The 17,871-nt window shown below is 42.3% G+C and overlaps 1 long non-coding RNA gene across 1 annotated transcript; it reads right to left on the bottom strand.

Moving 5' to 3' along the window:
- Nucleotides 1–16,365: 16,365 nt before the first annotated feature.
- Nucleotides 16,366–17,871, bottom strand: LOC121754198. Its single transcript, XR_006040559.1, has 2 exons — nucleotides 17,793–17,871; nucleotides 16,366–16,876 (listed from the first exon to the last, which is right to left on the bottom strand). It is a non-coding gene; the product is annotated as an uncharacterized LOC121754198 (long non-coding RNA).

The raw sequence follows: 17,871 nt of genomic DNA, 5'->3' as shown, positions 1-17,871 counted from the left end.
AAAACAAAACTTTAAGATAAAAACACGTATTCACATGTATGCATTAGACCGAATAATTTTCCAACAATCATACCCGAGGTCGAGGTCAATCCATTTGTCAGTAGCTTGTGTTCCTTCTCTTTCGCCTTTGCTTGATCAAGGTGTCAGCTTTTCAAGATTACTCAATTTAAAAACCACTGTTGGATTCACTCAGTCACTCATTTCTCACCAGAGATGTTAGGACTGTTCACTCGGTGTTGCCACAAATTTAATACTTTGAATCGGACTACACAAGATAGTTTCTTACGGTATTTGTTTTGGGTTGTAACGGGGCTCAAGTGTAGTAACATGTTAGGTTAGGGTCCTAGGGGTTCTAAGTTTAAATATAAAATTTTTAAAGAAAAATCACATGAGTCGAGAGGCCAAAGATTTGACTAAACTCGCTAGATTAGAATTGGGTTATTTATTTCTTGGTGCTCCCTCTTGGTCAGATTTCGACCTTTAGCCTTATAACCTTCGGCTTATTATTATTTTTACTTTTGATTTCCTGGGTCAGGTTACAACTATTTCCTGCCCTTTCTCTTTTTTTTTATATTTTTTTCATATGATCAACCTGATTGTCTAACTTGATCAACCCGGCTACCCTTTATTCCGACCATTCTTATTGCTATCCCCCTTTTGTTTCCCTTGACAAACCATTTCTTAGACCATCTTTCCTCATGTGATATGAAACTTTGAATTTGGTTTTAAGGCTTCAAAGAAAAGGAAAGAGTGTATGTGCTCGAATTGGCTACTAGGGGGTGCCTTGACTAATGAGGCGGGTTTGTGGAACGAAAGAAGAACACGGCTCAAATGGTTAAGTCCTAATGCCTTTAGTCATTACTACTTGTGCAATTTTCATCTCACTATTAAAAGTCAGCCTCTCGTAATTTTTTTTTCTTTTGTAAAAATTGTAGAAAGTGTTCTACTTTTGGCTTATAACTCACATATAGAGAGGCTTCACAGTTGGTTTAGAAATTGAGCGTTTCCATCATACTTGCGTCATTAAAATTGATCAAGTTTTTGTAATCAAGTTTTACATGTGAGCATACTGAATCCTTTTTCTAACTCTCCCAAAATTTCATGCATATTGCCTATCTATTACTACCTGGAATTTGTTATTTTTGAGAAAAAATTTAGCATGTATGATTTTATTGTAACTAACCCGTCCCCCCTCCCCACTGCATATGAACTCGTCCTCGAGGGACTGGATGCAGTGGAAAGAAGGGTTAGGCACAGGCGATTGCATAACAACAATCAAGGGAACTTCTCACACTTAGACCAGACACTGGGCTAAGTGTGAGGCAGTGCCAGCAATCAAAACATGCTAATAACCACACAAAAAATAAAACAGATATAGGAAAAACAGAGAACAACTTCCATAAACTTCTCACACTTAGTCCAGACACAGGACTAAGTGTGATAACGGAGTCAAAAACACAATTTACAAAAAGAAACAGGGTTAAGGGTGATACTACTGCCTTCTAGATTGTTGAATCAGGGGAATGTTGCACGCCTTCCTTGTCGCCTCCATTACACAGGCCTTCTTTATTGCTTCTAAGGCTTCGTGTTTATCGGAGCTCCTCCTCCTTGGTATATTTTTTTTTCTTTTTTTCCTTCGGGGGGGGGGAGCATGTTGGCAGCGTTAGCAAGCCTCATACCTTGGTTGGTATGGTGACCCGTACTAGGGGAAGGAAGGATATTTTCTTCCCCCTTCCTCTGCTCTCTTCCTCTACTCTCACCTGGTTGCTCTCCACAGTCTTGCTTGCTGCCTTGAACCCTCAGCTTCAAGAAGTAGCTGGTTCATTGTCTGGTGGCGCGTCCTTCTCGGGATGGAGTCTTCCTCTATAGTCGATGAGAGGTTAAATTCTGCTTCCTTTCATCGTAGAAGGAGGTCACTGGGACGAGGCACCCCTCTGTTGGTGGTGGCGGAGCAGGGTCTTTAGACCGAGAAATTCTTAGGCGAGCTTTTAGGGTGGTGTAAATCTCCACGGGGTCAGTGCCGATGGGAAAACTTCTGAGTACAGTGTCCACACGCCCTATGTCAGCCGGGTCCATATATTGGAGTGGGCCGATGATAATGGTGTTTTGGTGATTGGTGGACTCGGTGGTGAAAAGGATCTCTGATTATTACTGTTGAGACCGGCTCCTGAAGAAAACGAGGAGGTATTGGAGGTCTCGAGTTGATTGCCCTGCATTTCTTTCTGATTATGTTTGCTGGTGACTTGAATTTGGAGAGAATTAGATGAGGATAGCACAAGGGTTCTGAAGGCAGTTGATAGAAAGTGAGATTCGAAAAACCCCCTTTTATACTCAAACTCCGACTGTTGAGATCCCTGCCTATTGAGATCTCTGCGACTTTTCACGTACTGTCGCGCCTTTTCAGAATGCCAGATGGCAAAGCTTCTCCAATACGCTTCCTTCCTCTCTCTAGGTCGTCCTTTCATTTAAACAGTCGGCGCCGACTGACACCTCTTTAATTACTGCACACGTCTTATCACCACCTGCTCTTATCAACTCAATCACTGCACCACCAATTAAATTCAATTTGCACTGATCACGTGGAACATTAAATCCCGATGGCAACTCACATAATTCCACTTGATCAGTTCCTTTCCTCTACTTTCGATTTTTTTATTAACTAAGAAAAACTTGACACACTTAAAAAAACTATTTACACTAACAAGGATTTGACCGGGTCTCCTTGGAATGTCACTTGATCAGATTAAGAGATTTAGAATTTGTCGCTTGATCAAGCAGACTATCCATGAATACCCGATCACTCCTTCTACCTGTTTACTGGCGTGAGCTAGGCATTGGTAGTGAAATGTTGTCCACTACAAACGCCTCCATTCCGTTCCTTCCGGGTAACTTGCTTTCCTCCAGACTGTTGGTCCTTCCTGCGAACTTTGCATTTTTTGGCGCAAGTTGCTCCCAGCTTCTCTGTTTGCTTTGATTAATCCTCATTTCCTGGAAGATCCGCTGTCCTTCAGACTTCGACTTGATCAGATGCATGTGCCTTTCAGGGAACTTGTCTGGAATGGCTTCCGTATTTTCTTTTTGCAGAATTCGGCGTAGGTGACTCGCTTCTATGTTTTCACATCTTCTCTTATCAACTGCTTCCCACTCAAACTCCTGTAGAAGGAGTAACCATCTGATCAAATACGGGTTTGATCTCCTCTTCGACGATAGGTATTTGATGGCCGTATGGTTTGTATACACCATCACTTTGGAACCTCGTAGGTGCTGTCTGAACTTCTCAAATGCGAAGACTACTGATAGCATCTCTTTTTCGGTCACAACATAGTTCCTTTGCGCCTTACCCAAGGTTTTTGATGCATAGAGGACAACATAACTTTTCCCCTGGAATTTCTAACTTAATATTGCTCCCAAAGCACAGTTACTAGTCTCACATATCACCTCAAATGAGTGATTCCAGTCAGGGCCGCGTATTATAGAATAACTCATCAATCGATCTTTCAGAAATGGGAACGCGGCCTTGCAGACATCAGAAAATTTAAACTTTACGTCATCCTGGGGAAGCTTCGTCAGGATCTTGGCTCTTCCGGCGAAATCCTTGATAAGTCCTCCACGGGCCCCATCATACTTTAACAAGGCTCTGATCTCCTTCTGGTTAATAGGGTACGGAAGTTTTGCCACATGAGTGTGCCTTGCCATGACTGTTCGAGGTTCCGACCAGTTTGAACTTTGCTTCTTGGGCATCAGCTGGGGTTGGTGTTGGAAGAGTAGTTCTTCCTGTTTCTGCAATCGTGGTTTGACTGTTTTGTGATCTGTCTGGTTGTACAAGTCCTTGAAAGCCATCGATGATGCTGATACGGAAAGTAGTTGCCTTGTAAACGAGGATTCCTTCTTCAGCATTCCTTTTAATGGAGCGGCTTGGTGAGGTGGTCTCTCGACCCTTCTTGGTTGAGTAATCTCTCTTGCCTCGGCTAGTTGTGAAGGCTGGCAAAATTCCATAATTGCCCTTCTAATGGCTTGATCATCCATTGCTCCAGTCACTGTCGTATCAAACCATTCTGCTGCCTCTCTCTTCAGCTGTTCATCTTCAGTGTAACCAGAGGATAGCTCTTCGAAGGATTCCTTTTTCGAATACTCCTGTTTCCGAGAGCTGATAGTATTTACTGCATGTATGCTCTCTCTGCCCTGTGGCTTTTTTGCCGCTTCATTAATGCCGACCGTAAGTCGCTCTCCTTTAAACTCCAGATTAATTGTCCCATGGCGGACGTCAATGTCTGTGTTGGCGGTGGATAGGAAAGGTCTCCCCAAAAGGATCCCAATAGATTCCTCTTCTCCTAGTTTCGTCATTTTTATAACAAAGAAGTCGGCGGGATACATGAATCTGTTGACCTTGACGATTTCATCTTCCAGAACTCCCTCGGGGTTAATGCAAGACCCGTCTGCTAGCTGTATTTCCATATTGGTTTTGACGAGTTTAGCATTCTCCAACCTCTTGTATATAGAATATGGCATAATATTGATGGAAACCCCTAGGTCGCACATTGCGTGCTCCATTTGAACGTTTCTGATGGAAATTGGGAGCTTAAATACCCCTGGGTCAGTTCTCTTGGAGGGAAGATCACTAGGTTGGATCATACCGGTCACTTCCTCTGCTTCGACCTTCCTCCTCTTTTCAGCACCTTGTTCATAGATGTTTGACTCTTCTTTCGCTATTACTTGATCAAGGGCTCTGGATTCAAGGCTTTTATTAAGACTTGTCCTGGATGCTAGAAAACTTGCAGTTGAGCTTTGATAATCTCCTTCTGATTTCAGAGAGACTGTGTTGACATTCTCTCGCCCTGCTGTAGGTTGCACTGTAGCCGGAATCTTTCCTTCATTACTTCTTAGCTCGCCCAGTGACATGTCGACCTGAGATAACTGCTTCGTAAGCATTTCTAATGCAGCTCTCTGTTCTCTCTGGGCTTCCTGCATTTCTCGCACAGCATCATGGGACTGGTGTGGAATCATATCCCCTGGACCTTCATTTTGCTGCCTGTTATTTCTCTGATTAAATCGGCCTCCTCCATGGCTGGTAAAAACCGGAAGACCCATACTGCTCTGGTTGGTTCTGGGACAGATGATTTTGTTGGTTTCGTTGGAACTACTGTTGGTTCCCTTGGGATTGCTGGTTTCCCCCGTGGTACTGCGGGACATAACTCACCATTTGATTACTTGGTTGCCTACCCTGGTTGCTGTACTGAGGGGCTTGGTGTTGGTAGCCCCATTCTCCTTCCTGTTGTCGGCTTGACCAGTTAGGTTGTCCTCCACTTGACCAGTTCCCTTGAGGTCCACTTGACCAACCTGCCTGGCCTCCTTGCATTTTATTCCCTCCAGTGTTTGGTCTATCCAAGATTCGAGCTGGCCAGTTGGACTGCCCGTCAGAGGGCTGTACCTGTTGTGGTTGGCTTTGATTCTGATCAGTCCATCTGAAGTTGGGGTGGTCCCTCCACGGAGCATCTCTCTGCTTCCCCTGGATCCAGTTGCCATTTGTGTTCCAGTGGCCTACGGCGTTTACTTCCTCTACCTCAGGGGGAAACTCGCAATAATAGTAATGATGCTCTTCTGGCGGTGGCGGCTGCGGCACATACTGTGTCTCCTTCGGTGCAGGCGGTGGCGGTGGTCTCGTTTTTTCTACTGCTTCCAGTAGTTTCTTCTCCATCTGCTCAAATCGAGCCTCCAACTTTTCATCGTTGCACGCCTCAGCTGCGTGTACTGCTCCTCTTCTGTACTGCCCTCGAGATGTTTCGTACGACCGCTTAGCCTCAATCAGCCTCTCCAAAATATTCTTAGCTTGGCTAAAAAGGGTTTTTGAGGAATCCCCTTGTGCTGCGAGGTTGAGGTCGTTATTGCTGTCCACCGTGAGTCCGCCATAGAAGATCGAGTAGATCTCTTTCTCTCCCAGCTTATGGTTAGGGCATGCTTGAAGCAGCCCTTGGAACCTATCCCAATACTGGCCGAGGGGCTCGTCATACTCCTGTCTGGCTTCTGTAATTTCCCTTTTTAGGACACTTGTTTTTGATGTTGGAAAGAAACGATCGAGAAATATCATACGGAACTCAGCCCACGTCCTGACGGATCCTTCCGGCAGCCTTGACAGCCAGACACCCGCATCGCCCTTCAAAACGAAGGGAATAGCCTTAAGCCTGTAATCTTCGGACGTGGATCCAGCTGGCACGGGCTGAATATCACAGTATCTGCAGAATTCTTCCAGGAAAGTATACGGACATTCCTTCGAAAGGCCATAGAAATGGGACAAAACGGCCAGTACTCCTGATTTGATTACGATGGTCCGCATTCCAGGAGTAGCGGCGATAGCATGTGTGGGCTCTCTCTCATCATGAGCGTGTAGAGAGCCGATTCCCGAGTCGTCAGCGACAACGGCTATCTCTGCTTCCGTTCGTTCTGGTTGTGGTGGTTGTGTTTTCTGCTCGGTGGCTGCTGCTGCTTCTAATGCAGCTCTGCGACGAGTGATGACAACGCCGGCTTCCTGGACTCTCCACTGAGTGTTAGTTCTTCTGTATATCAAGGGATGATTCCAGTAATCGCCTTGGTGGTACCTTCTCATCAACAGCAAGAAAAACAAAAAAAATGAGAAACAAAATTATATACACCTACGCACTACGCACAAAACATAAAGTAACACCATGCTTCCCCGGCAACGGCGCCATTTTGGAAGGACTTGGAAAGAGGATGAAAACACGAATAGAATGTGGATCAAGTTATATGGAATGATAACCGAACCGATAGGATTAGTTAGCAAATACCGTGTGCCTCTTTATCAATCCAATCTAGCTCTCGCCCTTTCCGCCTTGCCAAAGTAATTTATAACTCCCAATTTTGCACAACTTTAACAGTAAAACGGCAAGTTCGGGGTCGATCCCACATAGAAGTTGGTGTGTCGAGTGTGTGAGTAGTGAACAGGGGGGTTGGCTGCTGCCACGCTTTAACTTGGGAGTTTTTTAACTACTGGTTTTAATCTAGACAGAATTAAACTAGCTAGCTTGATCAATGGAAATTTAACTACGGAATCAAGTGAATTACAGGTAATAACAGAAAAGTAAATGCGCGGATTAAAAACGAAAATAACTTTGATTAAACTAAAAGCTGAGTACAACGTGAAATTTAAACTAAGCTAATACTTTGGAATCTAAGAAAGCGGTAAAAACTGAGAAAAATCTCAGCGGGAAACTTAAGATAACGCTAATAGAAATGAGTATTCTGCAGCGCTCCCTTTCGGTCGCCCTTTAAACTAAGCTATCTAACTAAGCTAGAGAACTGAACTAAACTAAGCTAGCGAGCTGAACTAAACTAAGCTAGAGGACTGAACTACGCTAAATAACTAAGCTAAGCTAAACTAGACAGAAAGTAAAGTCTCGGATGCCTTCTTGTGGTGGCACACCCTCTATTATAAGCTCGATTCGGCTGCCAGCTGGATAACGATCTGACAGGAAATATTCGCTCATTTGAGAGTAAGCGACTCATTGATTGCTACGTGCTGTTCTTCTAGAATGACGACGCTTTTTGGTAAGAGATTCGTGACTCAGCTACGTCCTTGTGTCTCATATTCCAGCACGTGTCCCCTTCTAGAACGTCGTCCTTGATAACAGAATGGTGCGCTATATCCAGCTCATTTCCTCACGTGTCTTCTTCTAGAAGCCAACGGTCCCCACCTAACTGCTTGATCGCTCCCCCTTGATCAACTCCCCCGATTCTTGGCCTTTTATCATCTTTTGTACTTGCTTGATCAGTTCGGCCTTGCTGCCTTGGTTAAGTGGTATTTTCTGCACATTTCACACTTGTTTTGCGCGATAAACCGATCAAGTAGATGTATTTCACCCTTAAACCGATGCATGAAATGAGCCTTATCAGTAGGCTAGTTGGGCTGCCCTTCAGAAGGTTGTATCTGCTGTGTCGAGGGCTGTGGTGGTTGGTTTTGATTCTGGTCAGTCCATCGAAAGTTTGGGTGATCTCTCCATGGGGCGGACTCTTTGCTTTCCCTGGATCCAGTTGCCATTTGCGTTCCAGTAGCCAATGGCATTTACTTGGGGCAGTGGCTCTACCTAAGGGGGAAATTCGCAATAGTAGTAGTGATGCTCTTCTGGCAGAGGCGGTGGCGGCACATACTGCGTCTCTTTTGGTTGCAGCTGGTGGAGGCGGTGGGTATGGCTTTCTCCACTGCCTCAAGCAGCTTCTTCTCCATCTGCTCAAATCGAGCCTCCAGCTTTTCGTCATTGCGAGCCTCGGCTGCGTGCCACCGCACCCCTTCTGTACTGGCCACGGGACGTCTCGTACGAGCGTTTGGCCTCGATAAGCTTTTCCAGGATGTTTTTGGCTTGGCTGAATGGGGGTCTTTGAGAAATCCCCTTGGGCTGCGAGGTTATTAGATCATTCTTGCTATCGACTGTCAGTCCACCATAGAAGATCGAATAGATCTCTCGCTCCCCCAGCTTGTGGTTGGGGTATGCTTGAAGCAGCCCTTGGAATCTATCCCAATACTGGCCGAGGGGCTCATCGTACTCCTGTCTGGTTTCTGTAATCTCGCGCGTGAGGGCACTCGTTCTCTACGTGGAAAGAAGCGGATCAAGGAATATCATTCGGAACTCGGCCCATGTTTTGATGAGACCCTTCTGGCAGTCTCCGACAGCCATACTCCAGTATCACCCTTCAAGACAAAGGGGATGGCCTTCAGCTATGTCTCAGACGTAGATCCAGCCGGTACAGGCGGATATCACAGTATCAGCAAAACTCCTCCAGGAAGGCGTACGGACATTCTTTTGAAAGGCCATAAAAATTGGACAAAACGGCCAGTACTCCTGACTTTATCGCGATAGTCCGTATCCCAGGAGTAACGGCGATGGTGTGTGTGGGCCTCCTTCTCATCATGAGCGTGCAGAGAGCCAATTCCTAAGTCGTCGGAGACAGAGCCATCTCTGCTTCTGCTTGTTCAAGTGGTGGTGTTTAGGTTGCGCGTTCTGCTCTCCTTTTTTCTTTGCTGGTCAATTGATCAGCGGCTACTGTTGCTGCTAGCGCCGGGCTCTGTAACGAGGTAGGTCGAACTACACCGGCTTCCTGGACTCTCCAACGCGCGTTAGTTTCTCTGTATAAAAGGGATGATTCCAGTGTCCACCGCGGTTAGTACCTTCTTATGAACAAAAAAAAACAAATGAGAAAATAAGGAAACAAAATTATATACACCTATGCGCTACACACAAACATAAAATAACACCATGCTTCACTGGGAACGGTGCCATTTTGGGGGGCCTAACGATCACGGTCTTTTTTCTCTTGGATTCAGGTTATATGGAAGAGATTACTGAATCGGATGGATCAGTTAGCTAATGTCGTTGCCACTTGATCAAGTTGATCTCCCTATCGCACACATCAATGTAATTTATAAACTCCCAATTTTGCACTACTTTAACAGTTAAATGCGGCAAGTTCGGGGTCGATCACAGAGAAGCTAGTGTATCAAGTGTGTGAGTAGGTGAACAGGGGGTTGGCTGCTGCCACGCTTTAACTTGAGAGTTTTTTAAATACTGATTTTTACTCTAGACAGAATTTAAGTTACTAACTTGATCAAGGAAATTTTAACTACTGGGTCAAGTGAATTTCAGACTGGAATGAAAATTAACTACGTGAAACAGTAAACACCACGATGAAAACGAAAGCAACTTTGATTAAAACTAAACTCAGAACAGTACAGCGTGAAATTTAAACTAAGCTAACAATTCAGAAAATACGAAAGCAAGTAAAACCGAGGAGATCCTCGGCTGGAAACTTAAGAATACAACGGCAGATATCAAGTATTTTGCAGCGCTCCTTCGATCACCCTTTCTCACTAAGCATTACTTTATCTAAGCTATCTAGAGAACTGAACTAAACTAGAGAGCTAAACTAAACTAAACTAAAGACGAAAAGTAAAGGATCAAATCTCTTTTGTGTGATGGCGCATCCTTTATTTATAGGCTCGGCACGACCTCCAGCTTGGATAACGATCTTGGCATGGAATATTCACTCATGCTGGAGAGTGAGCGACCTCATTTATTGCTACGTGCTTTCCTTCTAGAATGACGACGCTTTTTTGTAACAGATTCGTGACTCAGGTCCATCACTGCGTCTCACTATATCAGCACGTGTCCCCTCTCAGAACGTTGTCCTTGATAACAGAATACTGCGCACCATCCAGCTCATGGCCTCATGTGTCCTTCTTTTGGAAGCCTGTGGTCCCCTCCTTGTTTGCTTGGTTACTCCCCTTGATCAACTCCCCCTATTTCTGGCCTCTTTCGCCTATTGTACTTGCTTGATCAGTTTAGCTTTGTTGCCTTGGTCTAGCGGCATTCCCTGCACATTTAACACTTGCTTTTGCGTGATAAACCGATCAAGTAGCGTACATTTTACCCCCCTAAACTGATGCATGAAATGAGCCTTATCATTAATCACTACTATAATTATAGGTACATATGTTTTTACACTTTGATATATTATCCAAACAAATCAATAGCGATTACATCTCGAATAAAAATTGGAATGCAATTCAACCAAAACTTGCTCTCAGCTATTGAACCTGATTGCCCGAGCAAGTTGTGTGGGCAACTTGATTCGCTAATCGCATTGCGAACCTCATAGAGGATCCAAAAACCTCTTTCAAAAAGCTGACGACAATCTTCTACCACTGCCCCAAAGATAGATTCATCCTTCCGTAAACCTGTCACCGCGAGTACTACCGTTTGGGCATCCGTTTCAAACTCTATCTTCTTCCATCCATTTCTTTTGACCCAACTCAGCACCTCTCTCAAGCAAAGGAGCTCGGCCATAGATGGGTCAACCACCCTTCCCACCTGTCCACACATCGCTGCTACCACCGTCCCTTCAAAATCTCGAACAACCGCCCGACAACCAACTTTCCTTTGGCTTTCGAACACAACGGCGTCTATATTGCATTTTAGCACACCATTCCGAGGCTTCACCCATTTTTCCTCCAAGTGGTGTCTCCCACCCCGCGCACTAATGGCATTTTGAACCCGAGCTTCTCTCCAAGCCTCCAGACAGCTACGGGCTGCACCAATGATTCCTGCAGCTGACTCGTTCTCATTTTGCCATGTAATTTTGTTTCTATTAAACCATAGATACCATATCACAACAACCACTTCTTCAACTTCCGCCTCTAAATCACCACTCACCAATATTTCCAGCCATTCAATAAACCCCCTCTCACCTGGCGAGAATAACGACACCCTAAGCCTCTGCCAACAATCACGCGCAAGGCCACAAGAAATAAGGCAATGGATAACAGTTTCCGTCTCAAAGTTGCACACCAGGCAGATCTCTGGGACCTCCATCTGGCTTTGTCGCAATCGGTCCCTCATTGGGAGGAAATTTCTACACGCCTTCCATAAAATGATCTTCACTTTAGGCGGCACTTTTAGTTTCCAAAGCCTACTCCACACCATCGAGTTTGTCTCCACTTTAAAGGAGCCTTCGCACAAGAACTTATATGCTGAGTGTACAAAGAAGGAGCCTTTCTGCTCCGGACACCAAAATAATGACAACGCCAGCGGGATGCTCAGCAGCTGCTCAGCTTCATCTTCATTAAACACAACTCTCACAACTGCTTCATTCCATACATGTGCCCCGTCAAAGAACAACTCTGATACTCTAGCATCACAAAATCGATCATCTCTACACAAGATTGGATGGCGTTTATCGACACTCGGCCACCAATTTCCCCCCATAGATGAGCGTCTCTCTTCCACCGCCAACGTGTTGCCTAAACCCTGCCTTCAGACGATCTTTGGCTGCCACTAATCCACTCCAAAATGAACTTTGATTACCAACCTTTCCTGCATCAAGAATCCCATGTCGAGGAAAATATCGAGCTTTAAGAACACGTCCAAGTAACGAGTCAGAATTCTTAATCAATCTCCATAGCCGCTTTCCTAACATCGAGATATTAAATTCTTTCAATTTTTGGAAACCATACCTCCTTTACATTTTGGAACACAAGGTCTATCCCAAGCCGCCCAATGAATTTTCTTCCTATTTTCTGTATCTCCCCACCAATAACCATTTAGCATTTTACCAAGGTCATCACAAATGTTGTCAGATAGTAGGAACATATTCATCCAATATGTGGGTTGAGCCTGCGCCACACTTTTAATTAGTACTTCTTTCCCTGTCATAGACAGTTGAGATTTATTCCACCCTGCCAGTTTTGTCCACACTTTCTCTATAAGGAACCGAAAGGCAACTTTTTTGTCTCTCCCAACAAACATAGGCACCCCCAAATAAATACCGCATCCATTTCACAAATTTACACCAAGTAACTCACATACCTCAGTCATAGCATTGGTGGAAGTATTAGAGCTGAAGAGAGCCTCTGATTAATTATAATTTATCAACTGACCAAATGCTTCTTCATATTCTTTAATACACCATTTCACAATGTTTCCCTCTAGTTTATTTGCACGGAAGAAAAGTAAGATATCATCTGCAAAGAACAAGTGAGAAACAGTAGGTGCCCCTCTTGATATGTGACACCCGCCCCAGCCTCTCCTTCCTCCTTAGTATAGCTGAGAAGTCTTCCTCACAGAGGATGAATATATAGGGGATAAAGGGTCCCCTTGCCTTAGACCTCGACTCGCTGTGATTGGGCCCACTTTGTTGTTGTTATTCACCTCGAAATATTTCACAGATGATACACACATCAGTATCCACCGAATAAATTGATCATTGAAGCCCATACGACAAAGCATCTGTTGTAAGAACCTCCCTTCAATGCGATCATACGCCTTCCTCATATCAAGCTTAAGAGCTGCAGAACCCGTCTCACCTTTTGATTTCCTATGCATCCAGTGCATTGATTCAAAAACAATAAGCGCATTATCTGTAATCAACCTCCTGGGAATGAAAGCGCTTTGTGAGTCTAAAACCACTTTGTCAAGGATCTTTTTCAACCTATTAGCCAACACCTTCGAAATGATCTTGTATAGGACATTACATAAAGCAATAGGCCTAAAATCTGCTACGGTCTTTGGCCTTCCCTTTTTTTGGGATCAACGTAACAAACGTGTCATTAAGATCTCTTGGTAAAGATTCAGAGTTAAGGATTTGAACACAAAATTCGATAACATCTCTACCAATAATATGCCAAAAACTCTGGAAAAAACAAGGATTCATTCCATCGGGACCTGGAGCCTTGTCCGGGTGCATGGAGAAGACTCCTTGTTTGATTTCTATCTCAGTTACCTCCTCGGTTAGCAAAGCATTATCTAATGGAGCCACACGACCAATCACCGCATCAACGACTGACTCACACACCAACGGTTGGGCACAAAACAAATTGGAGAAATAATTAGAAATTACTACCCCCAAACCATCTTCCCAAGATTTCCACCCACCATTATCATCTTTCAACTAGGATATAGCATTTTTCTTTTTTCTAGCAGATGCCTTCGCATGAAAATACTTAGAATTGCGGTCACCATCCCAAAGCCAGTGTTGTTTTCCCTTTTGTCTCCAAAAGATTTCTTGTCTTGCAAGAGTATCCGAGTATAATAGTTAGGCCTCCATACCCGTCTTCTCCTGTCCACATCACGTCTCCCTCTTAGAGCTGACATTTGTCTCTTACTCTCCTTAATCTTCTCATGAAACTGCTTAGATAAGGAATCTCCCCAAATTTGAAGTGCATGATCACACATATTTATTTTCTCCATGATTAGGTTGATTGATATAGAGTTCCAGGCTTTTTTCACTATTTCCTTACATTCTCTTTCACGAATCCATAAATTTTCAAAGCGGAAAGGTTTAACCTTCACCACGTATACCTCCGAGCTCAGATGCAGGAGGATCGGAATATGATCTGATGTGGCTGTGACTAAATGCCCTACAATAGCAAGACGATGCTTCCTCCTCCAATTTGGACATGCCACTGCCGTGTTGAGTTTTTCCTCAACCCAGTTATCTGTGCCTCGACCTCTTTCCCAAGTAAACGGATATCCCCGACTCTCAATGCCTATCAGTTCACCATATTCAAGCGCCTGTCGTAAACCTTCACAATTTGGCAAATATATTTCTCTCCTTCCTCGTTTCTCAACTGGCGATAGGAGATCGTTAAAGTCCCCTAGACACACCCATGGGAGCATCGACATATCCTTTAACCTTCTAATCAAATTCCAAGAGTCTCTCCGTCGAGACACCTCTGGAAAACCATAAAAACCAGTAAGGCGCTAAGGCTCTTCACCTTCAAGTTTAACTATAATTTCGATATAATTTCTCCAATAAGTTAGAACCTCCACCAATACCCACTCTTTTATCTATCAGACCACCTTCAAAACCAAATTGTGCTTTCACATATTGGTACAATTATTAGTATTATTTAATCTAATGCCCGAATTTTGGAGCGATTTATAAAAATGACATTAATGCTAAAAAATGGTTTTGATTTATACTTTTGTGCTTAAAGTCTTAAACAATGACGCATGTATATCTGATTTTCACATTAAATTTACAGTTTGACTTATTCGTCAAGTATTAATTAAGGAGGCCTTTATTTATTATATTACCTACGCCTATAAAATTATCATTATAAAGGAGTATATTTTTAGTGTGTGTGTTGGGGGGACCTTATTTCCTTTAACAAATGCTTGGAATATTTTAAGAACATGTTGATTCATTGAACATTCTCTCTACTTTAAAAATAAGCATTATATTTTCTTTTGATTTTGATATATTGAGTTTGCCAGTTTGATGAAATTTAGCTACGTTAAAGCCGATAAATCTCTGTGGATGCAGCAAATTTATAATGGACCAAAATAACATTGTTTTAGCCAACCAATTTAATTTTGAATTAATAATCTTTTATTTTATTTATTAAATAATTAGGATTATTGCGTTGTAACTTTAAAAAATATTAGTTTATTTCACAAACTTTCAACTTGGTATATAAATTAGGGATATTGGTGTATACAATTATGAACTTTGCCTAAAATTTAGTATTACCCAAGAACTTTGAAATTGGTATATAATATCACAAACTTTGCATTTTGTTTGACATTTCCCAAACTCACTCAAATAAGATATTTTCTAGGGATGTCGAAACGGGTACTCGTGGGTACACGCACCCGATTTCGGCCGAATAGTTAGTCATGGTAACCGTCCCGCAGTAAGTCGGGTATTACCTGATACCTAAGTCGGGTATCTCGCACCCGACACCGCGGGTACCCGACCTGAAACATATTTTTTTTTTCAAATCTTCTTTTATTATTATTATTATTTGTATTTTAGTTGATTTTTTAAAAATACTACTTGCTTAATATAATAGTCTCACTTGAAACTTTATTTTTATAATTTTGTTGAGAATTGAGATGAAGCCATGTAATCCTTGATTCTTTGTCTTCGTCTATTTCTAATTTTTAAGTTAAAATTCTTAACATTTTATATTGTTAGAGTTATACATCTGAATTCAAGAATAAATAAGGAATTAGAAGATTAAATAATCATATGAGCTGCACAAATGCTCATTTGAATAAATTTTAAGAATAATTGAGAACTTATATTTTAAAAATAATAATTTGAATTATCTTCTTTAAATTTTCGTGTTACCACCTGTAAATTGTAATCCAAATTTAATTACAATGCCAAAAAATCCAAACTCCAAATCACCATTCAAAAATCTAAATACGAAAACAATTAAATAAAAACTCATAGTTACCTGAATGGACTGAATTAGCGGCAGCAAATGCGGGTGGAAGGAGACAAGGTGTTGAATAGTAGAGTAAGAGAAAAGATGGTAAAAAGATAAAAACACTTAACCCTAGCTAATTGAAAGTTAAAATCTAAAAAAATATGTTTTGTAATATATTATTAATAAAAAATTATATTATGATTTGTAAGCCAGTCCAGTTAGCAAGTATTAAATAAAAAATAAAAAATTATAAATATTAATATACATATCGGGTATTTCGGGACTATAGGGATTACCCGGTCGGGTATCGGGATACCCGATACCCCCAAAACCCAAAATAATTATACCCGACCCCGCCCCATTTCCCGATTTCATTGGGTAACGGGTACCCGATACCCGGCGGGTATCGGGTCGGGTTCGGGATTACCCGTTACCCGCTACCCATTTCGACACCCCTAACATTTTCTTTAAAATATTATTTTACGTAGGCAACCGTGATACGTTTTATGTTATTTTAAACCCTTTTCAAGTTCATATCATATAGGATAAAAAGTCACGTTGAAAACCACGTTGATTTAATTGTGTCAAGTATGATAAAAAAAGCCTCGTAAGTTAGTCAAATATAGTAATAGACATGCCGTGGAAAATACCAAACAAAATGCAAAGTTAGTGATAATATATATTAGACTAAAGTACCAAAATGGTCCTTAATATATTGTGATTTTTTTATTTTGGACCAAAACATTATCTTTTGAATTATTCAGTCCCTCACATTTGAAAACGGGTCACATTTGGTCCTTTTTGGACGGTTCCGTCAAATTTTTGACGATTTTAATTACCGGGTCACTAATCCGTCACTAACACAAACCAAGCTCAACACCGCCCCTTTATGCCCGTTATGCACTAACACAAACCAAGCTCAACACCGTCCACCTTGCGCCGGATCTCAGCCACGATCTCCTTATCCGCGGCCAGAATGTTGCAGTTTCGGCACGCTAAGGAGCCTTCAATCTGGTACTCCTCGGCGGGGTTGGTGTACACCTCTACCGTCATGCTCGACCGTCCGATTATAGACGATCTCCGCAAGCTGAACAACGCCTTCTTCTCCTCCGATCCCTCGCCGACGAAGCCCTCCCACCGCTGGTGCAGACTCGGCCTCTACTCGATAAAAATTGGGGAAAACAGATCAGTGAGTTGATTCAGATGCTAAATCACATGATCCAGAAATATACAGTTATAGTATACAAGTCATCACTCACATAGTTTTAACACATACATACTTACCAGATCTATACAGATTTATTCTTTACCAGCACCATCAACCATTTAAATTCCACATTCGTATAGTCTCCGTTGATCTCAATGAATTTACCACATAATCAGAAATCACATATCCATTCATAAAAATAAGCTAGTTGATTTCAGATGACCACACCAATTGTTCAATTAAACTCAAAGAATACATTGCAATCTTATTCAAATATCAACACACATACGAATAACAAATCAATAATATTTTCGCATATACGAACAAATATAGCCCTTTAAGTGCTTAGTGGCATACTAGGGTACGCGGACCAGATCAGAAACAGAATCAGATGCAGACGCGGATTTTGTCCTCGAGATGACTCCGCACAGACCACCCATCTAGGGTGCAGACAGATAATCAGAAAGATCAGGTATCTGATCAGATAAACGATCCTCGCTTCGGTTATCCAGAAGACGAGAGATCACAGAAAATGCAGCTCGCTGTCCTATGGCATGCCAATTGTACTCACAGAACACACTCAAGCACGAGGCATTAACACATCCAAGTATGCTCATTTTCATCAATTTACTTATTTCCAATAATCTTTATCATAATAGATTTGCAACTTCTTTTCACACGGTATCATATCAAATAAACGGATAGATTCCAATTCTCATAATACCATCACATATCCAAAATTCTCATATTTCACGCTATAAGCAACATATACAGATCACATAAAGTATCACCGATTAGCACACAATATTCTTTATGCAATCAAGAAGACTTATTTCAAGAATTGAGACCTAATGTAGAATATTCTACCTTAAAACCAAGAATCTCTTCCTGAAATCATTTATCCTTCGCCTTGTCATTGCTATCTCTCAGGGAAGAATTCCCTTCA

Source organism: Salvia splendens, chromosome 11 (assembly GCF_004379255.2).
Source record: "Salvia splendens isolate huo1 chromosome 11, SspV2, whole genome shotgun sequence".
NCBI lineage: Eukaryota > Viridiplantae > Streptophyta > Magnoliopsida > Lamiales > Lamiaceae > Salvia > Salvia splendens.
This window is presented reverse-complemented; position numbering and strand designations above follow the sequence as displayed.